Source organism: Doryrhamphus excisus, chromosome 15 (assembly GCF_030265055.1).
Source record: "Doryrhamphus excisus isolate RoL2022-K1 chromosome 15, RoL_Dexc_1.0, whole genome shotgun sequence".
Classification (NCBI taxonomy): domain Eukaryota; kingdom Metazoa; phylum Chordata; class Actinopteri; order Syngnathiformes; family Syngnathidae; genus Doryrhamphus; species Doryrhamphus excisus.
In genome coordinates, this window is record NC_080480.1 from 17,171,275 (window position 1) to 17,197,499 (window position 26,225).

General features: G+C 49.1%; 1 long non-coding RNA gene across 13 annotated transcripts in view; it reads right to left on the reverse strand.

The window, feature by feature from the left end:
* Window positions 1-26,225, reverse strand: part of LOC131103740 (uncharacterized) — a 204,716-nt gene that overhangs the window by 99,688 nt on the left and 78,803 nt on the right. The window lies entirely within an intron of this gene.

Genomic DNA, 26,225 nt, shown 5'->3' on the forward strand with positions numbered 1-26,225 from the left:
ACAGTTATTTAACCTTTAACATGAACATTAATCAAACGTAATAATTTTTTCTGGGTACATGATACCATACAGCATCCGTATCAAACTTTAACATTAAACGGGGGCCTCAAACTAGTGCCCTGCGGGCCACATTTGGCCCGCGGGCCGCGTGTTTGAGACCCCTGGTTTACAGTGTCAATGTTGTTCTTCCACAGCAAAGCCATCCGACTTTTCCCACATACGGTTTTGCACCAATGGGAGACCGGTAGGGTGGTCTTCTCCGACCCTAAGAGTTGCTGGTTCAATCCTGTGGTCGGTCAAAGCGAAAGTCCATTTCCTGTATCATCACCTAATTTGAATGCTTCATGAGGGGATTTTTGCGTGGGAATATTTCTTTGTGGAAAATATCAGATGAAGGAATGAGGAAAAGCGCGTGGCAGTTGCGCCCTTTGGAGACGTCATGTTCTCCCCCCCTCCCCTCTCTTCCCCCCCGCCCCCTTAGGTGTGTATGAGCCCGTGCGGCCTGGCGTGCTTTCATCGTGTCGGCGTGTGCGTTAGGGTGATGGAGGTGTGAAATGTTACAGTTTCTCCTCTTTTCATGTAGCTGAGAAGTGTTTATGCCAAACGCCTCAGAGGGGAGCGAGGGTGTTCATCCAAGCAGCCCATGAAAGGGAAGCGGGAACACCAGAAACAAAAAAGGCAGCTTTAACTCCACCTCGCCGTGGCCGCCATGTTTCTTCTTTAAACTTCATAACCTTCAAAGCAACATGCGGTCTCCAGGGGGAGGAGGGGGGCAGCTGTTCCCCCGCCGAGGCCAGACAGGGCCGAGCCCAGGGGTTGATGGGATGAGACGCTGGTCGGGAAGCTGTCCTTCAAAAACGTCACTCTGATGGATTTTGCCGCCGTCGACCTCAAAGAACCCTTTTGCACGTTCTTCGCACCGATGCCCCCGCTCGGCTCGCCATCCCAACGGTCCGCACACTGGCAGGCACCTTGTGGTCCGGAATCCACGCCAGTGATGCGTTCCAGCTCCGAGACGCCACATAAAAACGTTCCTCCATAAAACACGCCAAGCAAACGAGCCGCGCTGCCTTCTCAAAGATACCGCGGGAAGTCTTTTTGTTTTCACACCATCATCCGCCCCGTGTCCCCGAGTCCCGAGTAGTGCCGACTCAGCGCCGCGCAAAACGTATTCGTCTTCATTTGCTCCGGCTTCCTTGTCAACGTCTTATCTCAGCTGGAGTGCAGCAAACGAGGACAGCTTGCCAGGAAGACGCCACTAATGGTTGACAGAGACGCATGAGACCCCAACCCTATTGACCATCCTTCTGAAAGCAGGGGGGGTCCAAACACCGCCCCCACCACACCACAACCAATGAAGAAAGTTTGATATGGATGCTGTATGGTATCATGTACCCAGAAAAACTAATTACGTTTGATTAATGTTCATGTTAAAGGTTAAATAACTGTTAATAGTTATCCTCCCTATCCGTGTGGAAGTGGTAAGTTTTTGGCTATTTAAGTTGAAAGGAAATAACTTGAAGGCTACCGTTAAGGTCGCTAGCGCTCTAGTTTGCGAGTTAGCATGTGTCTCAAGACCCTGCAGTTGCGCAATATGTTGTAAATAAAAAGAGTATAAATGTGACTATAGTCGTGTTTTGTCATGTCTACAGGGGAGACCGTGGGCTGCCAAGGACCCCCGGCCCACCCACTTTGGTCTAAATGGACCTACAAATGGCAGCACTACGGACAGTTCCATTAAATAAATATACAAAATTATTAACTAGGGAGGGGCTGCACGGTGGTCAAGTGGTTAGCACACAGCTAGGAGACTTAGGTTCAATACCACCCTCGGCCATCTCTGTGTGGACTTTGCATGTTTCTCCGATTTCCTCCCACATTCCAAAAACATGCTAGGTTAATTAGCGACTCCAAATTGTCCATAGGTATGAATGTGAGTGTGAATGGTTGTTTGTCTATATGTGCCCTGTGATTGGCTGTGTTTAGAGTGGCAGTAGACTATTTTTGAATGCTGTTTGATTTTTTTTGATGTTACCGTTTTTAGCACGGGTGGCGCAGTGGTCGAGTGGTTAGCGCACAGACCACACAGCTAGGAGACCAGGGTTCAATTCCACCCTCGGCCATCTCTGTGTGGAGTTTTCATGCGTGGGTTTTCTCCGGGTATTCTGGTTTCCTCCCACATTAAAAAAAAAACATGCTAGGCTAATTAGCGACTCCAAATTGTCCATAGGTATGAATATGAGTGTGAATGGTTGTTTGTCTATATGTGCCCTGTGATTGGCTGGCCACCAGTCCAGGGTGTACCCCGCCTCTCGCCCCAAGACAGCTGGGATAGGCTCCAGCAACCCCCGCAACCCTCGTGAGGACAAGCGGTAGAAAATGAATGAATGAATGAACTGAGGAGGGTATACTAGTAGAGGGGGGGAGCTTATTTTTTAACTTTAAAATGGTGGAATATGACTTTCCCAAGAATACTTGGGATTGTTTTCCAAATCTCAACTCCTTCTCTGAAGTTGCTCAACGTCCGGCCGCCTCCCCTGGAAGCCGCCGCCCCCCCCTCGCCTTGCCAGGGAAATGAAGCCATCAGGGAATGACGACACGCCGGGGAGCAGGTGCCATTCGCCTTACCGGCCCCCGTAATGTGCCGACCTTCACCTTAATGATCCACGCATGGCGCTATAACTTCTATTTGGGCTTTCAATTATGGCGTGGAGGGGGGGGGGGTGCGTGTCGGAGCCCCCCCTGCATGCCAATGATAAATGGCGGCGCGTGATGGGCTTCTGCTCGTCTTGTCAGATGCCAACATGAATCTCTGTGAGATGTTTTCAATTTCGGGTCAGCCTGTGAAGATGCACACAACACATCACTGTGCTACGGGGGGGGTTCCGGGGGGGCTGGGGGGGCTGTCAGGCAACAGAAATAATAGCCGGGGTCAATGCTCCATTTCAAACAGCAAACCCTCCCCTTCAATTTGGAATTGACTTCCCCGCCTGCGCGGTGGCTCCACTGTCCTTGACTTCTCTTGCCCCGAGTACCTTGTGGGGGCGGGGGGGATTGAGTTGTTCAGAGGCCCCCCGCTTTAAAAGCTGACCCCCACAAACACGCCAGGAAGAAGCCGGCTTATTGATGGCGTCTCTAGCGCCGCTGCTTTGTTTGCCGCCAGCCGGTTATAAATCCAGCTAATCTCCCGGCAACATCTGTACAAGCCACCCGGGCGTTATACGGGGTCGGGGCCAAAGGGCGGCCACGCTCGCTTGAAGAACATGACGGGTCACTCCTGGAAGTTGATGTACAACTACAACGCGAGTGCCCCCCTCCCACTGCAAGCTGCAAACATCCGCGACAGAGGCGCTGAAAGACAAATACACTGATAAGGCGATGTGGGGGCTGGAGGGGGGCTGAGGGTGGTCGAGGACCAGTGCGGGGGGGCGGGGGAATGGATGTTTTATGAGGCCCTTAACATTTACTTCCCCTACGTTTCAATCGGCCGTGTCTATTAAGGGCGGCCGCTCCTCCTGCGCGTCGGCCATCCATCACAGACAAAGAGACACCGGCCCCCACCTGGACGGACATCTCACTATGATGGAGGGAGGGAAGGGCGGCCTTGTGGGGTGACGGGGGGATGGAGAGAGAAAGTGATAATCCCGGGAGGGAACGCCGACGTTTTCCGGCACAAAGGGTGGAGGAGGGCAAGAAGAAGGCTGTGGGTGTTCTTCCATCATGGCGCCCCGTCCCCCCAAATACTTTATCTGGAAATCTTTCTTCCAGACCGCCCCCTGGTGCCTTGGCATGCCCTTACCCAGCCCGTGTCAACACTTTTGGGCGGCAAAGTCGAATATGCTTCCTTTTCCGAGACAATGTTTGAGGGTTTGGGGGTCATTGAGGCGTGCCCCCTCCGGTCAGGCTCCAGCAGTAGCAGCCACCCCTGCAGGTCACCGCTATTAATTACAAACTTTTGCAGCAACCCACCCATTAATCTAAATCTAGAGTCCAGACAAAGCCCCCCCCCGCTTGATGCGGTGCCAGTGTACCAATCACGTAATAGATCCTCTGCCCTCTGGCCGACCTCATTCGGGGGCCCGCGTCTCCGCGAGCTACTCACGGCCGCGGTACGACACGAGGTCGCGGCGGCACCCGAGTGACGCCGAAACCTCTTCAGATCAAAACGGGGGCTCATAATGCGAGGCACGTTAATGACTACATGTAGGCGATGATCATGGCGCCGATGAACAGCTGGTCGGCGACGCCGTCCGTTCGCCGTCGGCCATTTGTCTTCATTAAAGCCGAGGAGAGCCCTGGCGGGACCTCCGCCACGTGTCGGTCAGACGAGGAGCTTTTGTTTACAACGCAACGACAAGGAGAGGTGCAGGAGAGGCAACAAGACAGAGATGAAGAGCGAAACCGGGGGGGGGTTGAGGGTGCTTTGTACCATCCTGCAACCTTGCCGTCCCCCGGCCACGGCGGCCCCCGAGCTGCTGTATCCCCCCCTGTAGCAATTAATCATTTGATAGCGAGCTTACTCGAGCGGCAAGCATCTCCCCCACATCCTAATTAAGCCGGGGAGGAGAGGAGAGAGGAGCGGGAGAGGAAGAGGAGGATGAAGCTAGAGGAGAAACAGCAAGTGCCGTGACGTCAACGAGGCGGGACGAGAATCTCAAGGCCGACTCCCGTGGATTGGCGGCCAACGTAATGAAGAGTCGGTGCCAAGCGGCGCCGAGGTCCATCCATCTAGCGGGCTGGCCAAGGTTAACGTTGGTTATACAAGTTCCCTCACAAGAATAACAAAGTATGGCCGCCTTTCAGCATGTTTACTGCGAGATGATTGGACAACAAAGTACTACAGTAGTACTACTACAGTAATAGTACGTTTCGGCGGACATAAAAATGAAAACGTGACTCCCGCGGCAAAGTAGACGGAGTAGAGAAGATAAAGCTAATGTCAGAGATGTCTCATGTCCAAGATGGAGGGAGACCTCGCCCGTCCCCCCCATCCCCCCCCCCCCCGCTGCCCACCATCCGGCCACCTGCCAGCCAATTAGCCGAGTCGGGATGGAGCAGCTGGACACCCGGCCCGACATTCCTAGCAGCTGCTAAAGCTAATGGCTCTGATCTCAGGGAGCGCTGGAGCGCACCGCCGGGGGAACTCACTGAGCCTTCCAGAAACGTCAGTTTGCAGAAGATCCATTTTGGAAGGGGGGTCGGGGGGTCGGGGGGGTCACATCCACACATACTATGGTTAAAGAGTCAGTCCGCTTTCAACGTTTAACCTTGACAAGTGCACTTTGGGGGATTTTTGGGAACATAGAAACCAACGCCATTTCATTTTACAAACTCAAGCTAGCTAGCTAGCTAGCTAGCTTGCTAGCCGGCCAGGTGTGATGTGGCAAGGCATCAACATGCCAGTAACAATCTGATCTTGCTGTGCCCGTCACATTTGATGTAAATAATGGATTACCATTATGTGAATTCTGAACTCGGTCTTTTTTATCTGTTTGTGTATCTTTATAACACACAGAAAAGAGAAATACTGGCTGGTACCGCTACAGGTATATATATATATGTAACCTGAGGGATACAATGAACATAACAGGGAAGCCTAAAAGCACAATTTGTGGCAGTACAATGCCATAGCTATAGCTATAGCTAGCATAGAAATGCTAAAAGCGCTTAACGAGATTAACGAGCTATTTATGTTCTCACTCTATTTGTAGAACCAATGGTACCTTTAGTTTCTTCCATGAAAGTATGTCTTCATGTCTCACATAATAATTGAGGGTGATTTTAAAATGCCAGTTTTCCGAAAACGTTTGGAAGACCCATGGAGAGACCAAGCTTCCGGTTCATCCCAGTGTTCCAGGACTCGATGGTTCTGCAGACGGATATCGTAACCTTTTATTGGCTGGCGAGTCTTTGACTCAACGGGATCTTTACAATATTCGGCAGGTGGTGGATCAGCGAACGGGAAAAGCACGTGTCCGTGTACGATAATGACCGTGGTTGCCAGTTTTACTGCAAATCAACTTTTCCTGGACTTTCCTAGCGTTGCAGCGTCATCACAAAATGAGTCCGGACAAAGCGAAACCTTTCGTCTAAAGGAGCAGCTAAGGCTGAGTAATTACCTCAGTCCACAGGTGGGGGGGACGGGGGGGTGATGCATTGTCCCGATGCCGTCAGATCCTCCTCTTAAAATGCCTCCACCCTTTTTCACTTTTATGGATGGGGGGGGTAATATATGGCTTTATTTACGAGACAGGCCCTGGCAGATTTAATATTTTAATTCGGTTTTACGGCCGGAACATAGGGCCTCGCAGGACTCTTTATGGCCGACGAGATGGCGTGGACCGAGACGGCCGTGCGAAAGCATCAAAATGACACACGCAATCACCCCCCACCGCCGCCGCCGTCGTCGTCGTCGCCGCCCCTCCCATCATCCACGTGGCGAGAGCATCTCCAGCCTCAAGCTCGCGGCGATCCTCCCCCCCCCGCCCCCACGCGTCTCCATCAGCCGCGCCGTCATAACTCCAAAAGGCGTCGACATGGCCATCGAGCAGACAGCGCCGATCTAATAGAGGCGAGATTGATGGTTGAAACAATTCGGGGGCTGGGGCGCGGGGGCTGGGGCGCGGGGACAACACGGCGCTATTGGCTGAGAGATTGATGAATCAGAAGATGCGGCTCTAAACTTTTCACGGCTCCCCGCAATACCCCGCCAATGCTTCAGACTATTAGCAGCTGATACCGCAGCGCCCCGGAGTTGATTGATGAATGGTGCGATTCCCTCTCTTTGCTGCCGATTGGTTGGTCATTTCAAACCGAGAGAGGAAAAAAAAAAAAATGCAGCACCTTCCACCACTATGAGAAGTTTGATGAATTTTAATGGAAATCAATAGAGTTGGATCACTTTCTCCAAGAGAGAACTTTAATCAAAAGAAATTCATTATTTTTGCCGTAGCGCTTCTATCATTTGACACGGATAAAAAAAAAAAAAAAACGTTAACCAATAATAACCAAGATGCACGGCGGGGATTTTCCACCCAATTAAAGTGTTTATTGTTTGACACCAAAGTAAACGTCCCCAAGGATTGATACAGTAAAAGTGCAGCCGCTTGCAGGAGGTTTGGAGGTGTTATTTCCAGCGGGATGCGAGGGGGAGGGGGGGGTTCCCATGGGAACTGGTAAATGAGCGTCTACCAGGCCCGGCCCAGTGGCATCATCGATCCCGTCTGAGGGCCCAACAGCTCGACCGATCAATGGCTCTTTGAGTACTCGCCGCAACGTGAGCGGGTAAGCGGCGTCGCCCGTCCTTTCTGTCCCGCACAAATCACCGACTTAATTGACGTGCTTAAAATGGCCTTTAAGGGCCCGGTAGCCCACCAACCACGCCTCCCGAGGTGAGGGGCCGTCGGGGGGAGACCACCTGCCAGGACTGCAGCGCTGATGGAAAGGCTTGAGGTGCCAGTGAGTTTATATGTAAGATATTTTATTTATCTTGGTACTTATCTATAATTATCAATTTGTATGCTAATCAACTTCATTATGCTAATAAAGTAATAAAATTAACAAAATTTAAACACGCCCCTTTTCATCCGGGCTAACAGAAGAATAAGAAACATTTGCATTTTAAGGCTCCACCTGATTGGTTCCTGTCGTATTTTGCACAAGATCCGTGCTTTCACTGTTGAGTCCCCAAATACATCAAATAAAACACGGTAAGAATGTTTAGAGTGTCAGTAGACTATTTTTGAATGCTGTTTGATTTTTTTTTATGTTACCGTTTTTAGCACGGGCGGCGCGGCGGTCAAGTGGTTAGCGCGCAGACCTCACAGCTAGGAGACCAGGGTTCAATTCCACCCTCGGCCATCTCTGTGTGGAGTTTGCATGCGTGGGTTTTCTCCGGGTACTCCAGTTTCCTCCCACATTAAAAAAAAAACCATGCTAGGCTAATTAGCGACTCCAAATTGTCCATAGGTATGAATATGAGTGTGAATGGTTGTTTGTTTATATGTGCCCTGTGATTGGCTGGCCACCAGTCCAGGGTGTACCCCGCCTCTCGCCCAAAGACAGCCGGGATAGGCTCCAGCACCTTCCACGACCCTCGTGAGGAAAAAGCAGTAGAAAATGAATGAATGAATTATAGCACACGCAATATTCGGACTGGCCCTAATATTGGAATGCACTGGGAATGTTCGGAATGTCCATGAATAGGCCACACATTCATTCTGGCTCGTTGTACCTCTAGCATGACGAGAGTATACAAAAGAACAAGAACTCAGTAACAGTAAGACTCATTAGCGGCCAGACCAAATACTACTCTGGATCAGCACCCTGGATAGCTACTTCCCGCATACACAGCACCTGAATTTTAAAGACATTCTTCTTTTCCAAATTAAAAAATGTCAGGAAAAAAAAATCCCCGTCTGGGTAGACGGGCGCTGCTGGAAATGTGGCGGAAACAAACGAGGAGGAGGAAGCGTCCGCCTCATTTGCTGTGACATTTGAGGGACACCATCGGGGCGGCACGAGCGGGCATGAGAGAAACGATGTCGGAGCGGCGAGGCGGCCCGGCACTACGAGGTCCGGAGCGGGCCGAGCGCGAGGCCGATCGATTAAGGCCGAGCTTTGATAGAGTGTTTGCCACCGGCTGCCATGGAGCCTCCTGCATCCCTAATAAGGGAGAAGATTCACAATGGCAGCTAACTAATGATCCAGCCGGAGCGGAATGGCGGGATGACTCCCAGGGAGCCCGGCTGGGAAAATAACTGCTGCACGATGGGAAAACAAGCACTTTAAAAGCCTGTGTAAGCGAAATGAAAACAAACTGCTACGAATAATCAAGATGATATGAAGTATCGCCTGCATCCGGCATCCGGAATTCCGCCCCCCTTTATGTCTGGACTTGGAATGATGGCATTGGATCCATCCTGTGGTTGAACTCTTCCACGCCAAAACATACACCCCCTACCTGTATAGGATGGAGTTGAAATGGTAACCGTGACAACCAAGCAACAGCTCAGACGGCTTTGCCTTGATTGGAATTCCGAGTGCGGCATAATGAGCAATTGTCTTGGAATTATTCATGGTTTACAATTGACTGCGTCAAGCAGCTCATCCTACACAGTCCACTTGCTTCCTCATCTCCTAAGTCTCCTGTGAGCTTCCACCAAAATATTAGGCGGCGCGGAGCGTTGTGGACCCGGAGACGCTTCCGTAATAATCATCTGCCTACCTGATAATATTGCAGGTAGGAGCGCCGGATCGGCTTTCTCATTGGCTGTGGCGGCGCCGTTCTCATTTCATCAAATAGAACTTTGAGAAGCGTGTCATTACACACACACACACACACACACACACACACACAGAGAGTGGCAAAAGCCTCCACAGATCCAATCAATCACACCCGTGGAGGACAGAAGCAAAAGTTGAAAGGTGAACCGGCGGCCGTGTGAACTGCGGCACTTAAGAGGCAGAGGAGGTCATTCTCCTTTTTTTCCATCCTTCGCCTGTAAGCATAGGCACATTTTTATTTTTTATTTTATTTTTTTTAACACAATAAAAGGCAGAAAAGAGGATATTAACGGCTCACGCGGCAGGATATTAATCTAGCGGCCGTGGCGTCGCTGCTGTCTTTTTGCCTGCCAATCTCCAATCACTAAGTATGCACGCCACAGGTGGAAAAAAGAGCGGCTTTTTACTGAAGCGGGACTCGCGGGTATTTCTTTGTTAACTCGTTCATTTACCCTGCTGCTGCTGCTGGTGCTGCTGCTAGTGAAATTAAAAAAAAAACGGGTAAAATGAGATTAATTGTGCCACTTTTTAATCGTATTCAACAGATCTGCTCCTTAGGGTGAGGAGCTCAGTCATCAGAGTAGAGCCGCTTCTCCTCCACGTGGAGAGGAGTCGGTTGAGGTGGCTCGGGCATCTGGTACGGATATGTTCTAGTTCTAGTCCGAGAAAAAGGTCCCGGGGCAGATCTAGGACACGCTGGAGGGATTATGTCTCACAGCTGGCCTGGGAACGCCTCGGTGTCCTCCCGGTGGAGATGGAGGAGGTGGCCGGGGACCGGGAAGTCTGGGCTTCCCTACTTCCCGGACAAGTGGACGAGTGGATGAAAGGATGAATAGGCTAACAAGACCAGAAAGAGAATTGAAGGATGGGTGAATGAATGAAGTGCTAATGGGACTGGTGGATGTTTACATTACTGGGATGGATGGATGGATGGATGGAGGATGGAGGGACAGACCTGATGGACTGGTGCATCGGGGATGTACCGATGGGACTGTTGGGTCTATGGATTATGGGATGGTAGATGGACAGTAGATGGTAGATGGTTCGACAAAGACTTATAATAGATGGTAGCTGGCCTGGGAACGCCTCGGTGTCCTCCGGATGGAGCTGGAGGAGGTGGCCGGGGACCGGGAAGTCTGGGCTTCCTTACTACCCGGACCCGGATAAGCGAAGAAAAATGAATGGATGGATGGAGATCTGCTCCTTGAATAAAACCAACTCTCCTTTCCACTTCCTGTTCGCTCATGAACGCCAAGCCCGGCGCTCAAACTTACAAAGCTAGGCTCACTAAATTCAGGTAGGTGGACTGGTGCATGTACGGGAGTCATGGGGGTACATTAAAACCAGTATTCCCACCTATACACAATATGGAGTAAAATATGAATATGAATATGTTGCGCAATGATATTGTTCTACAAGTACTGCATGCAATATCTCAACATCTTAATGAATGTTGTTGCCGTTTACAGCCGACGTTTCTTATCTCCAATTCCCGCGCTTTACACCCACCAACACACAAGGGGGTATATGCATTGACGTGGGGGGGAAGGGGGGGGGGGCAAATGGAGCTGATAAATATAAATTCATTATCTTCTGTTCAGAGGTGGAGCCTAATCTGAGCCCAGAGGAGCTCGACCCGAACTCCGTTTACGACTCTTAATCTGATCCTGGGTTAATTCGCTGCCCGGCTGCGACAAAAAGCTCCCCTCTCACTCGCCAGCACTTCGCCTGCGCCGCATCACACGATAAGAAGCACGTGGCAAAAAATAAATATCATTAACCCACGATTAAAAATCCTGTTCTGCGTCCTGACATCCTTTATTGTCCTCATATCTGTCCAATTACAGCCTGCTGCAGTAATTACGCACGCATTAAAAAGTAATGAAGTTATACGAGCGCGAGCCGACCTGACAGGAGCCGGCGAGGAAACGGCGGCATCATCTCTGCCCGCGAGGTGAAATGTCAACTAGACGTCTCAGGAGCGCTGAAGAACATCCACAACTCTCGGAGCCCTCCCCAGCGGCCCAACGCGATCAATCACCGTGCCTGCCGGGCAGCCATTATTTTTCAGCTTTTTTTTTTTTTATAGCCGGTCAACACGATGTTGTAGCCATGGAGACAGGGTCCCACCCAGAGGGCACGGGATATAAATGGCCGCCTGATCTTTGTAATGGGTGTTAACAGATTTAAGTCGCCGACACATGCGGCGCTCAAGGCCACAAAAGACAGCCGCATTAAAACGTGTGTTTACGCTTTGTTGACTGTTTCCTATCACACGTGTGTGTGTGTGTGTGTGTGTGTGTGTGTGTGTGAGCGGGGGCGATGAATGGTCTCAATGAGCCCGTTAAGCGAGGGTCAGAAACGAGAGCAAGGCAATTTGAAGTTGGAAATGAGCGACGTCCTCTCTCATTTGAGCGCCAGGCGGGCCCTCGGCCTCTCAGACGCCACATCCTCTTGTGCGTCAACATGGCCTTTGTGTTCCCGCATCCCTCTGGCTTGTTTGTCTCCCAGCACGACGCAAAGAAAAAGGAGGCCAGCGAAAAGAAGAGGAGTGCGAGACGTAGTGATTGGAAAAGGAAATATTAGTGGGAGGAGATGGAGGAGCAGGAGGAGAGAGCACATGAAAGACAACAAGCTGGGAGGATGCTGCGAAGTGGGAGGGGGGGGGGGTGTAGAGACCAAATAAAGGATGGTAAAACAGAATGAGTGGATAACACCCTGATGGACAGGCGGACGAGTGGATGAAAGGATGAATAGGCTAAGAAGACCAGAAAGAGAATGGAAGGATGGATGAATGAATGAAGTGCTAATGGGACTGGTGGACGTTTACATTACTGGGATGGATGGATGGATGGATGGATGGATGGAGGATGGAGGGACAGACCTGATGGACTGGTGCATCGGGGATGTACAGATGGGACTGTTGGGTCTATGGATTATGGGATGGTAGATGGACAGACATGGACGTCCGGTAGATGCTAGATGGTCAGACATGGTAGTAGATGGTAGAGGGTCAGACAAGGACGTAGGGTAGATGGTAGATGGTCAGACAAGGACGTAGGGTAGATGGTAGATGGTCAGACAAGGACGTAGGGTAGATGGTAGAGGGTCAGACAAGGACGTAGGGTAGATGGTAGATGGTCAGACAAGGACGTAGGGTAGATGGTAGACGGTCAGACAAGGACGTAGGGTAGATGGTAGACGGTCAGACAAGGACGTAGGGTAGATGGTAGACGGTCAGACAAGGACGTAGGGTAGATGGTAGACGGTCAGACAAGGACGTAGGGTAGATGGTAGACGGTCAGACAAGGACGTAGGGTAGATGGTAGATGGTCAGACAAGGACGTACGGCAGATGGCCAGACAAGGACGTATAGTAGATGGTAGATGGGCGAAGGTGCATCAGCATGATGGAGATGGGACCGTTGGATGCTGGGATTCCAGGTAGGGATGGCTAGTAGATGTCAGACTGATCAAGAGGATATATAGATGGATGAATGATGGAGATAAACAGATGAATGAATGGATGTACGATGGACAGATGGACGGATGTAGCAAGAGTAGCAGAACTGAGAGACCAGGACTACTAGCTGAACATCATCTCAGACCGCCGCCGACAGCCGAGGGGCGGGGCTAGCCACACGGGTCAACAACCGATCCTGTGATAAGCATCAATCAAGCCAGCAGCCCTCTCGAGTGGTTCCGTGTTGTTGTTGTCGTGAAGAGGGCCAGGCCGGGGCAGGGTGGGAGGACGACAAGGACCCGATAATGGGCTCCAGCGAATCAGCGCTGATGAACCCCTGTTGAGAGACGGAAGGGGCACGCTGAAGAGGACGGAGGCGAGAGAGAAAAGGATGGAGAGGTTTTTTTTTTTGTTTTTTTTTTTGATGAGGGCGAAAGCTGGTCCCCCATCGCCCATTTATTCCCCGGTCCCCCGCTGGATGAGCAGCAGAGCCCGGCACCATAACGGACCCTCTGCTCCTCTAATGAGTCTCGGTCACAGCTGAACACTCGGCTGTGCTTTACAGAGTCGGTCACGGCGCTTTCATGAAAAATTCACTGCTACATTTGCAAAAACGCCACCTCCAATATGGCGCAGGCCTGGAGCCGTAAATCAAACCTAATTATGTTTGTTTACGTTTTCACACTCTCGCTGGTGAGGGCGACCATGACACCTGCGGTGCCTTCACAGTATAGACTGCTTTGCCAAATGGGTGATGCCTTCCCACGTGGTTTCACGTAGATTACTGAATGGATTCAATCTCCCCGTGCAGCGCGTCATCAAGCTCAGCTGCTGCCGTTGCTCAACTTGACGTTAGCTTCCCCGTCATGGCCACTCAGACTCATCGCCGTCAGCCAGCAGCGCCCTGAGGGACGTCTGGCGAGAGGGCAGAGTGGAGGGGTACGTGGAGGACATCGGTTTAGGATACCCGAGTCTGACAACTTTCATGCCCCCCACCCACAACAAAAATATGTCCCCAGACGATGGCGTCCCAACTCTAAAAGAACCGCCATCATTTCGGGGCCCTCCATTCCGCTGACTAGTTAGGTTGCACAAAAACCAAGACTTATTTTTCCTTGACTAAATTAATTATACAAAACCGAGGTTCCACTGTCCACAGTGGCCTATGTACCCCGTTTTGTTGTAGCGTTGTCCCAAGAGACTGCAATGTACGTATAATCAATAAACAGATTAATTGAGCGATTAAAAAAATGTCAAATTTTGCCGGTCTCGATAAATTTCCTCGTCTCTAAACCACACAAGCTCAATGGTCTTCTTAACAGGAGATCGGGGCTGTTTTTTTATTGGTTTTGATTATTATTGTGAGTTTTATGCTAGCTTTTAGAGTTAGCTTTTTGCTAAAAGTTTTATTCATTCATTCATTTTCTACCGCTTTTCCTCACGAGGGTCGCGGTGGGTGCTGGAGCCTATCCCAGCTGTCTTCAGGCGAGAGGCGGGATACACCCTGGACTGGTGGCCAGCCAATCACAGGGCACATATAGACAAACAACCATTCACACTCACATTCATACCTATGGACAATTTGGAGTGGCTAATTAACCTAGCATGTTTTTGGAATGTGGGAGGAAACCCACGCATGCACGGGGAGAACATGCAAACTCTGCACAGAGATGACCGAGGGTGGGATTGAACCCTGGTCTCCTAGCTTCTGAGGTCTGCTCACTAACCACTCGCCCACCGTGCCGCCCGTGCTAAAAACAGTAAAATCTAAAAAACAAAACACAAAACAACATTCAAAGGTAGTCTTGTTTTATTTGATGTATTTGGGGACTCAACAGTGAAAGCACGTATTTTGTGCAAAAATACGACCTGGCCGCCCTGCCCAAAGGCGGTCACAGGCGGGCAGGAACCAATCAGGTGGAGCCTTAAAATGCAAAATGTTTCTTATTCTTCTGTTAGCCCGGATAAAAACGGGCGTGTTTAAATTTTTGTTAAATCGCTGTTTTATTTATTATGCTGTTTAATTGATTTAAAAAAACTCTCGACATTCCAATTCCAATGTTAAATACCCTTGAAAAATGACAGTTTAAATCACATTTTTATACCATATACTGAAAGAATTGTGTCAAAAATGTTAATATTGATTAGCGATAATAAATTCAAGACAAATTACCGACAAGCATAATTTATGATGACAGAGAAATGGATTTTGGGGCATACGGATACCCGCCCATACCTACAAACCAAACTATTTTGTAACTATTGTGCTTAAATCATTGAGCAAGTTCATCAAAAAACTATCCTCCTACCATTAGCATAGCATTCAATATTTGACTATGCATCATTCTCCACGCTTGGAGAAGGACGCAAAGGCGTTTGCTTAAACAACCCTTTTATCGCTGGAAACACACACACACACACACACACACACACCAGAGTGTGCGAGTGTAATCCAGTCTTTGCCCCGAGTCTCCTGTGGGTGTCTGTGGTTTGCTGTGCCAGTGAAATGAAAGCAGGCCTCTCTAATAACGGCGAATTTAATAGCAGCACTCGTGTCTTAATGAGAGTGGCCTGTGTTTGCTCTGGGCTCATATCTGCTGCACCGCTGGGACTGGAGGCGAGGGACGGGAGGAAAGGAGGAAATGTAGGTAAAATCTACCATTAGCATCAACTCCTGGGTACACACACACACACATGGCGGCGGCGGCGGCGGTGGCGGGGTTCCACGCTGAAAAATGACAGCGGTGCTTATTAGAAAGCAGCGTGACACCAGAGATGCTATGAGAAACAATCCGCTACATTAAAGAAACCCGTCACTCAAAAGGGGGACGAGAAAGATGAAGTGTGCGAGTGGCTTCCCATACGGGCACGGCGGTCCCAGCAGCAGCAGCGATGGATGCATGTAATATCCCGATGCATGTAAAGAGCACACATAACGGCCACACGTGTGTAGCACCCCCGGCCATAATCGGGGACCCCCAGAAAAACAAAGCGTGGCAATAATCTCCGCGTTAATAGACTCGGCGAGATCCCGCAGGCGTTCCCGCTAAACAGAGTTTAGATTGCGGCGGAGATTTGAATATTTAATAACGGGAAGTGATTGGAGGGGAGCGGCGTCGGGGGACGACAACAATCCGTTTGGACTTGCTAGGCAAATGAAGGAAACCAGGCTGAGCTCATCGGGTTCGACCCTGCGGTATTCATCCGTTTTGAATGATTTTTACACAATAGTCGTTAATACTTCCGTAACCGTTCCCTCGCTGGGTACGGACTCGGAACCCAGAGGACACCCGCCGGGCGTTACCGCTCAGACTTCATCGGGACAAGGAAACTCGAGACATGCCGACATGAATTCTCCGGCTGCTAAAGTGGGAAAACGTCGGTGCTCCCGGGGGACACGTGTTCTTTCATCTCAATCTATTTCTCCGGCCGACACATCCATCACGGCGTGCACTTCCAAGGATCAACCTAAGCCGCGCGTGGAGATTGGCTTTGTGTTTTGTGTACACAAGCACCCACATACAAAACAGCCAGTCGCATACAGTGGAAGCGGTTACTATGGAAACAGATACTTTGTGATTACATGAAAGTGTCATCTGAGCCAACGCAGTAATTATGTCACATTTGGGGGGCATTGGAGATTGGAGATGCTTGGGACGGGATCAAAATGGAAGATATTAATATATAAACACAGGAAAGGACTTCTGGACCAGACCAAGTCATGAAAAAAGGGGCTGCTGGATAACATACGGCACGCAGTCCAACCAGGTAACCAAAATAACTGCCTGTCAATCAATCATGTTATTGTAATCTCTGGACATCCCAACTGGAACTTCACACCGAAAAACTGAGTCTGACTACTCTGTGGTCCTCCAAGCGAACCTTTTCAGTGCCCTGAGAAACCCAAATAATTAGAAGAACTTCTCAGGATGACAGTAGAAAGTCCAAAAAAAAAAAAAAAAAAAGAGTACACGAGACGATGCCTTGTGGGACTACAATCGCTCCATTAGACAGGTCTGATGGAGTCTGGCCGGGATCCAAGGTTATAGGACGTCTCTTCCAGGCCAACCCCTCTCCAACCATCTGCTCCATCCAGAAGGCCTGGCACCACTGGTGGGGGGGCGTGAGGTGGCCAAGTATGGCCCGACTCCGCCCCGGGCCATTCTGGACCCCGGTTCACCACAAAGTGAGGGAGGCACCCAAGATGCAGGCAGAGGTTGGAGGTATGCGTGTCGGGGGCTGAAGGAGGAGTAAGAAGGTTCAGGTTGGGGTCAGAGGATGCTGGAGGCGGGGTCGTGGGGCGTGATGGAGGTCACGGGGGCATCTGTTACCTGCACCATCCCGAGCTAGCCATCTGCTGCAGGGGAGGGCGTCCCAGAGCAGGTAGAGGAGTTCCTCCAAATGCCGCAAAAAGGTCATACAATCAAGTCTGATCCACCACCCAAATCCGAGGTCTATGGTCTGAGGTCTATGGTCGGTTCCTCAGAGGTTCTTTGGCCTCCACCATCATTCCTTCGTTTCTAAGTGCTTTGATGGTGGAGAAGTAAAAATTGCTCTTTGTGCACAAATGTGAGTTTTATTGTCAAACATTCAAATGCCGGGGGTCGGGGCTGGGATGCTGCTGATGCAAGGAGTTTTGTGAGGGGGGGGGGGGGGGGGGATGAGAGATGAAACGATAGACAAGAGCAAAGAAAGAAACAGGTCGGCCATTTCCTTCCCCTGCCAAATCCTATTTGGAACAGAATGTGCTTCGTCATAGAAAAAAAAAAGGGGCTCGGGGCCGAGGGGGCCGAGGGGGGCGGGGGGCTAGCCATGGAATCGCAGCAAAGCGTCTGACCCGCCATGCGGGGACATTACAATAGTCACAGCAAACCCGCCCCAGGATCCATAGGTCCAGTGAAGCCCTGAGCCACGTAGAAGGAAAAAGGGATTTGCCGAGGTGAGAACTGGAGAATGGAGCTGAAGGATGGACGGGAATGACGGGATGGACGGGATGGACGGAGCTTAGCAGAGGATTTAGCCGGCGAGCCAACGGGATGAAATAGAGAAGAGCTTTAGCTTCTGCTTGATGCCTTCCAACACCAAGATTACCATTTGAGTCTGCGGCCAAATGGAATAAGTCAATTAAATGTGAACTGCCACCGACTAATCCAACCTTTGACCTCCGCTACCTCTGACCGTCTTGGAGGGTCATCTAGCGGTTTGGACCATTTAGAGTCTATCCATCTATGCCGCTTAGCCTCACTACGGTCACTCTATGCTGGAGCCTATCCCAGCTGAGAGTCTTGATATTTATTCCTATTACAATCACATGACTGTCCAATGGTTCAGTGGTGCAGTGGATATATGCATGACCGATCATGGCACACCTCTTCCAATCATGCCAAATCAGCACCTAATACAATTACGAGTGCACCTGAACGCCTCACAAGCACAAGAATGGAGCAGAGAGGAGACAGGGCGTGAGGTTGATGATTGGTGCACTTTGATGATGATGATAAATACGTTTGATGATGAGTATGTTCATCGAGTGTTTAATATTGAAGATTTCCTTTATACTGCTGATACGGCTGATGTTGCCGATACTGCTGATATTAGTGATACCGGTGATACGGCTGATGTTGCCGATACTGCTGATATTAGTGATACCGGTGATGTTGCCGATATTAGTGATACCGGTGATGTTAGTGATGTTGCCGATACTGCTGATATTAGTGATACGGTGATATTAGTGATACCGGTTATATTAGTGATACCGGTGATGTTGCCGATACTGCTGATATTAGTGATACCGGTGATACTGGTGATGTTGCCGATACTGCTGATATTAGTGATACCGGTGATGTTAGTGATGTTGCCGATACTGCTGATATTAGTGATACCGGTGATGTTAGTGATGTTGCCGATACTGCTGATATTAGTGATAACGGTGATGTTAGTGATGTTGCCGATACTGCTGATATTAGTGATACGGTGATATTAGTGATACCGGTGATACTGGTGATGTTGCCGATACTGCTGATATTAGTGATACCGGTGATACTGCCGATACTGCTGATATTAGTGATACCGGTGATAGTGATACCGGTGATATTGCAGATACTGGTGATGTTGCTGATACTGGTGATGTTGCTGATATTAGTCCGGCTGGACCAAAGCGCCAGACGAGGGCGGTCATGAGGTTTGGGCCAGTGAGCGATGGCAGTGCCAGCCCTGACTCGGCGGGCAAGATCCTCTTTTTAGGACGGCCCGCCTCCTGCTGTTAGCACAATTAGCACTCATCAGCGGCTGGGGTGAGAAAGGTGATAGACCTTGGACTGAGTCTTCAACATTCAACATGTGAACAGCAGAATTACCAAGCAGCTCCTGTTGTGTGGAAACTCTTATACTCCTAAGAATTGTGATATAAAAAGCCATGGGGGGGGCAGCAAACGTAACTAGTCATGAAGACCGACTGCACAGGTGTACCTAATTTTGTGGTCATCTGCAGAAAAGGAGTGCTCCTCTTTTCTTGGCAGGTTGCCTCTGAATCCGCCTTTCCCGGCGTGACGGCTAGCGTGTGCGCGATGTGACGGCTAGCGTGAGCGATGCCGTGCAGTGGAGTGCGTAGTCGTGCTGCAATCTCAGACAGGAACACATTCATTTGCTGGACGCGTTCACGGCGGGATATATACGGCCGTCATCCCGCTCCCGGAGCCAACCTCCACACATCCTCATTCCTCCTCTCCACTTCGGCTTTGCCTGACATAACAAACAGCTCATGTTGGAGAAGTGAATTTAAATCTCTGGCCGTGAGATGAGCGGGGGCGGGGCGGGGCCGGGACGGGACGGAGACGAGGCATCAATAAGGGGCGACGGCGTTTAAGAGGCAGACAACCTTTACAAAAAGAGCGCCGAGCTTAATGTTGTGTCCGCATGGCCCATAAAGCAAGGAGGAAACGACGGCGACCTGACGCTGATTTACCCCGGGACGCCGCCAAGAACAAACAACCCCCCCACCGGGATGCTGAAGCGACACTAGATGGGGTCAAAGGTCATTCTTTAGTGCCCATCTTCCGCCATATTACGTCAGATATGAACCTGAAATATCGCTGCACACAAAAAACTGAAATGCGCATAAAAACGTTTCACCGCCAACGACGCTATTTATAGAAAAAAAATGATGTGCGTATTGCGAGTACGCTCTGTTTGGGGATTGGATCGGCGTAGTTTTACAAATGAGGCCTCTGGTGATGACAAGGCAGTTTTTTCCCCACAACACAAATTCAAAGAGTCAGAATAAAGCTCTAATTGGGAGGAGTTCACAATGTTTTATTCCATATCCTCGGGCCAAGACCAAAGCAAAAAAAAAAAAAAAAAAAAAAATTCCGAATGTGGAGCCGGTTAATCGGTCACGCTCTCAACTTTTCACTTTGTGGAGGCTTTCCCTAATGTTCCCCGCTTTCAACGTCTCCCGCAAATCCGAGCGCCTGCGGGCGTTTCCGTGATGAACTAGCAACATTCCCTCATTCACGCCGTATCTATTAAGTCATTTAAAGGTTCCTGTTTAGGCTCAGGAATCAAACCTGTAGCCGCTTTAAGCCGTAATAAGAAAAAGTGAAACGGAGACAAGCGATAAAAAAGGAGGGAGGCGGCGCAAATCCACGTTTCATAATTCTCATGGAAATGAATGCAAATGGATGCAAGAGCAGACACTGACCTCGGCTCGCCACACGCAGCAGCAGTTAAATAGCCCAAAAATAACACAAATCAAACTTCTTCCTTCCTTTGCCACCTGACACAAACACTCATTAATATGCAAATGTGTGTGTGTGTGTGGGGGGGGGGATCAGACTTGTCAATTAATCCACCACACCCCCCCCTCCTGCTTGTGCCGCAATCAGAAATTACAGACAGGCGTCAGACCAAAGCCCGTTCCTATCCGACACTTTCGTATTCATATTCATTTACACCTTCGTTCACGCGTCGCACATCGGCCGTTGTTCATCATCATGCAGCTCGCTCGCATTACAAGAATGTTTGCAATTAGCAAATCGTAGGTCAACAATATGGTGCTTTCAAAGAACAGTAGTACAGTAAACCTCGGATATATCGGGATTCAATTGTTCCCACTGGTTTTGTCCGATATAAGCGAAATCCGCTCACACACACACATACGCTTACTTCTCATTTATTTACGTGTGTGTACCACTTCCACAAGGCAACTTTCATTAAAGATCCAATTATGCAAATGAGCTGCGGGAGAGGCCGTTGAATACGCGCAATAATGGCGGCGTACAGTCACGCTCGGACACAATGCACCGCGTCCCGGGCCAGATTTACGAGCGCCGCCGAGCGTCGACGCCTCCGTCCTCTGCCGAGGAGGCGCTCTTCATCATAATTAAAGCTCCTCCCCCTCCTCCTCCTTCTCCTCCTCCTCGGCCTCCATCTTGTTTGACTTCAGCTCGTTAGCGGCAAGTTTGCAGAGGTCGCCGCAGACGGGACGTGTTGCGTGATCCGCACGGCGACGGCGTGTGAAGTGTGTAATACATTTTCGCTTTTGAAAAAGCGAAAATGTCCGTTTTACGCATATATCGGATTTATATCCGGTATATGCGTAAATGGGATTTTATCCGTTATAAAAAGGCACTTCCTTGACTATGTTTCCAATGTACCTGGACGCGCAGGCAACGCTGCAAACGCTGCAAATGACGTCGTATAGCGGCCTGTCACGATTCGGCGAATCAGAGCGCCACGATGCGGCAATCCGATATATGCGAGGGAAATTTCATGGAAATGCATTGGAACGGGACTGGAGATTTTGTCCCAAATAGGCGAAATCCGTTATTAAAAAATCTGATATATGCAATGAATTTTTATTGGAAATGCATTACAGAAAAATCGTTTCTTTTTTTATCTGTCGGTTGTGAGCGAATTTCCGATATATTCGAGTCCGATATATCCGAGGTTTACTGTATACAACCAGATATACATTCAATCAAACCAATGTGAGTGGCTAAACTTTGCCAAATAGCTATCATGAACTGACAAAGTGGGCGTACAGTAGCTTTCATGCTCAAAGTCGGAAAAGTGGGTGAAATAATGCTAATACGAAGGCTCTGTCAACACGAGCACCAGTCGTGGCCGATGTTTATTCGGGGGGGGGGGGGGGGGGGCACCTCCCCGGATGTGTTCACCGCAAACATGTTTGCAACAGAGCATTGCCAGAACCGCTTCCAAACACGCACACATTTGGACAGCATCTCCAGCCTTTTGGCTCCGTCACGTCCTTCCTGCCTCCATCTGTCCGTCACCGCAGACGCCGCCGCCATTCCAAGCAGCAGCGGTCGCCTGGCAACATGGCTCAGCCTCCAAAAACATATTTCCCAGTTCGGCTAAGAGATACACTTTCAGCTGCTGTTATTTCATTAGGCGAGCGCGCGTGCGGGTTTGAGTTTCTGCATCTCTGCGTCTCCAGCCACCTGCTTTTATTGGAGCCAGCCCCCGGAGCGTTTGCTGGGGGAATATTAAAGCCACGGCTGCCGCTGAATGGGACATTAGAATGTAATTAGCAGGGGTTCCGGCCTGGCACGCCGCTCCAAAACAGATGGCCGGCTAATTCTATTAGCGACGTGGAGATGACCGTGCATCGCTTTTTAGCGGTGGTGGCGTGCCATGACCTTCGCGGCCTGGCGAGTGACTTCCTGCTGAGGTCCAGACGCCAGGAAGATTGGTCACTTCCACTGAAGAGTCCTGAAGACGAAGCACTGGGGGCGAGGGGCTCCTATGACAGCATCGCATACGGACTACTTTGTCAACGTGATGCTCTTCCATCGCTACCTGGCTGGACCAACGTCCAATTTCATCATTTTTAAAAAACGATAACTTTTTCAAAAAGGTCAGAAAACTTTAGTGACCGGTTTTATTTTGTAGTTGTTGCCTCCCAAACCGTCAAACACGTTAGCATTTAACTATAAAAGCAATCTTCACTCGCTAAATGTACTGCAAAAAAAGGTCAGTAAGGATAATTCATAATGCCGCCTACAGAGAACATACTAACTCTAACTTATTTCTAAAATCACAAATACTTCAACTTGTTGATATAGTTCATCTTCAAACAGCTAAAATAATGCATAAGGCAAAAAATAACCAATTAGCTAAAAATGTCATCCCTCAATACTTATAGTGATGTGATATATATATATATATATATATATATATATATTTAATTTAATTTATTAAATTATTTTATTAATTTTATTAAAATAAAAAAATATTGATTCATGAATCATTTTTTATTTTATTAATTTATTTTCTTTTTTTGTCATGTACCGAAGTACGAGGTGATACGACCATACAATGACATAATGGGTACCATAATTACTGTCAGTAACTGTAACTGTCAATATACTATGGTACCCATTATGTCATTGTCATACTTCGGTACATGATTAAAAAAAAAAGCAGTAGGATTTAATAAGCTTTGCTTCTTCCTACTCCTTTTGGACATGTGGAACTGGGAACTGATTATGGGATGCATTCAATTGTAATCTGATGCACGTTCAAATGAAATTAAACCATTTTCTGCTATGCTGCATGTTTGGGTTTGATTCCACTAAAGCCTAACCAACGACTCCATTCATCCAGGCAAGCTTCAGCTTAATCAACTAAAGAATAATCATTAGTTGGAGAACCAGCATGCTAAATAAATAAATTGGTTTATTATTATTATTATTAGATGATAATATGATATGATACATACTGGTATGTACATAGTTGTCCCTTCATAGTCTTGCTATGCTACCTTTTTATGGCATGCGGCGGTATCTTCCTACCGACAGTTGGTCTTTTTTCACCCCCCTTTGCACCGTCCCCTTTATTCCTTTATGTCCGTCTTTTCTGTAGGGGTCCAAAACTAGCACAAATCTTCACAACTATCATTGTTAATGTCATACTAGTTAAAAACGCCACTCCAAAAGTCAAACAAATACAGCGGTCATGATTTGAAGGGTCTCTCTACGCCTAATGGATCCAAAGAACCAGGCCTCATCATCTGGAGACGAGAAGCAAAAAAAAAAAAAAAAACGGGCTGCAAACACAATTTTGATGGCAGCGTCATTTAGCCGAGAAGATGAGACGTGAGCACATGGCTTCCTCTCGCTAGCGTGAAAAGGAGGATGGAGGTGAACATATTAAAAGCAGCCATTCTTGCCTCCTCCATTGTTGTATTTATGATAACTTTCTTTCTTCCATTTTGGACCTCGGTATGATTAAGAAGCTCACAGCTTTCAGAGCATGAACCTTCAAGGATAATGTGGCCAGGATATGAAAGAACGGTCTTCATACTCAGGTTCAGGAGTTTCTTTCCTTCATTTGAAGAAGGTCCCGCTCCAGTCGGTTGGCATTAAAAGAAATTGGAATTCATTTGTTTGCAGAGGAGCTTCATCTGCATCCAAGGCAGCAGAGCATCACTTGAGCGACCACGTGAAGATGGCCGCTGGATTGCACGGCCTCACCGTTTCATCTTCCACGATGTCGCTTGTGAATTTTCCATTTCTCCGTTGCAACCATCTTCTGTGGACTGACATTTTACCGTTGTAAGCCTTCCTACTGCCGCGGGTCGCCCGCTCACCCAATCATCCTCCGTTCTTCTTCGGCTTTATTTACATGAGAAGCCACCTCAGATGGCAAAAAGGCCGACTTTAACAAAAAGGTTCAAGTTTAATATCTTCCTCTCGCTGCTTCATCACAAGCCTGCGGCAGCGTTCCTCACGTGGTTCCTGGTCCTCGTGTAAATACCAGCGTCCCGGACATCTTTATTTTATTACCGTCCCCCCAGACCCCCCCAGTGTGCACCAATATCGTTCTGGCTTTGACGCCATACAACCGTTTCTGGTCAAGCCGCTCGCAATATTTATTCATTCATTCATTTTCTATCCTCACAAGGGTGCTGGAGCCTATCCCAGCTGTCTTCAGGCAAGAGGCGGGGTCCACCCTGGACTGGTGGCCAGCCAATCACAGGGCACATATAGACAAACAACCATTCACACTCACATTCATACCTATGGACAATTTGGAGTGGCTAATTAACCTAGCATGTTTTTGGAATGTGGGAGGAAACCGGAGGACCCGGAGAAAACCCACGTATGCACGGGGAGAACATGCAAACTCCACACAGAGATGGCCGAAGGTGGAATTGAACTCGGGTCTCCTATTTGTGAAGGTTTTATTTCATTTTATTTACAAATTTGGGTAATAAGAGTTTAAAAGTCAATATAGGGGTGTTATTTCATGTCTGGAGGGCTCTAATAATGCTTAAATATTCATTCATTTTCTACCGTTTATCCTCACGAGGGTCGCGGGGATGCTGGAGCCTATCCCAGCTGTCTTCGGGCGAGAGGCGGGGTACACCCTGGACTGGTGGCCAGCCAATCACAGGGCACATATAGACAAACAACCATTCACACTCACATTCATACCTATGGACAATTTGGAGTGGCTAATTAACCTAGCATGTTTTTTGGAATGTGGGAGGAAACCGGAGTACCCGGAGAAAACCCACGCATGCAAACTCCATACAGAGGGTGGAATTGAACTCGGGTCTCCTAGCTGTGAGGCCGCCGTGCGGCCCGCCGTTCACAATAGTACACGTGCAACACGGCAGGTATGCCAACGTACACAGTCAGCAGACAACTCGGACCAAAAAAAATCCAAATCCAATCCGGTTTGAGTTCCGATCAGGCAAAAAGACCAACTGAAATGAACTCAATCTGGCATCGATGGCGTTGACGTTTGACCGCCATTGTTCCATGTGCCAGATTCTACCCAACCTCAGCCACAAGTGACAGAAAAAGGATGTGGATATTATACATATGATACACCCCTGGGTGACCCCCCCCCGCCAAGTAAGTCACCCATGCCGATTTCAGATCACACAAGCAGCCCGAGCATCTTTTCCCTCGCCAAGGAACGGCGGCGGCGGCGGAGACGAGCGGCCCTCCAAGTCACAGTATGAATTCTTCCCTTGGACACGCGCCATCCCGAGAAGCGTCTGGAGTGCCTTGTGGTAAAGTCCTTCATTATAATCAACGCTCCCACGCCGCCGCTTGTTTATCATGCGCCTCACGTCATCAGCTGTGAATGGATTCCCACTGGAGCAGCCAGACACGCGGCTGCCAGCGTTTCAACCTACTTTCTCTCCCCGACCGCGCTCGCGTGCGGGAGGGAGGTTACTGCTGTTTGTTATGAAGAGGGGATTCAAAAGGAGATTACATTTTTTTTTTCCTCCCACATTAAAAAAAAAAAGAAAGAACATCAATTATACGACCAACATAAGCTAAAGCTCCGTTTTACACATCCAACTCAGCCTGACTATTTTAATTCATTTTAAAAAACAAGCTAAAATATGGGCAACACGGTGGTCTAGGGGTTAGCGCGCAGACCTCACAGCTAGGAGACCAGGGTTCAATCCCACCCTTGGGCATCTCTGTGTGGAGTTT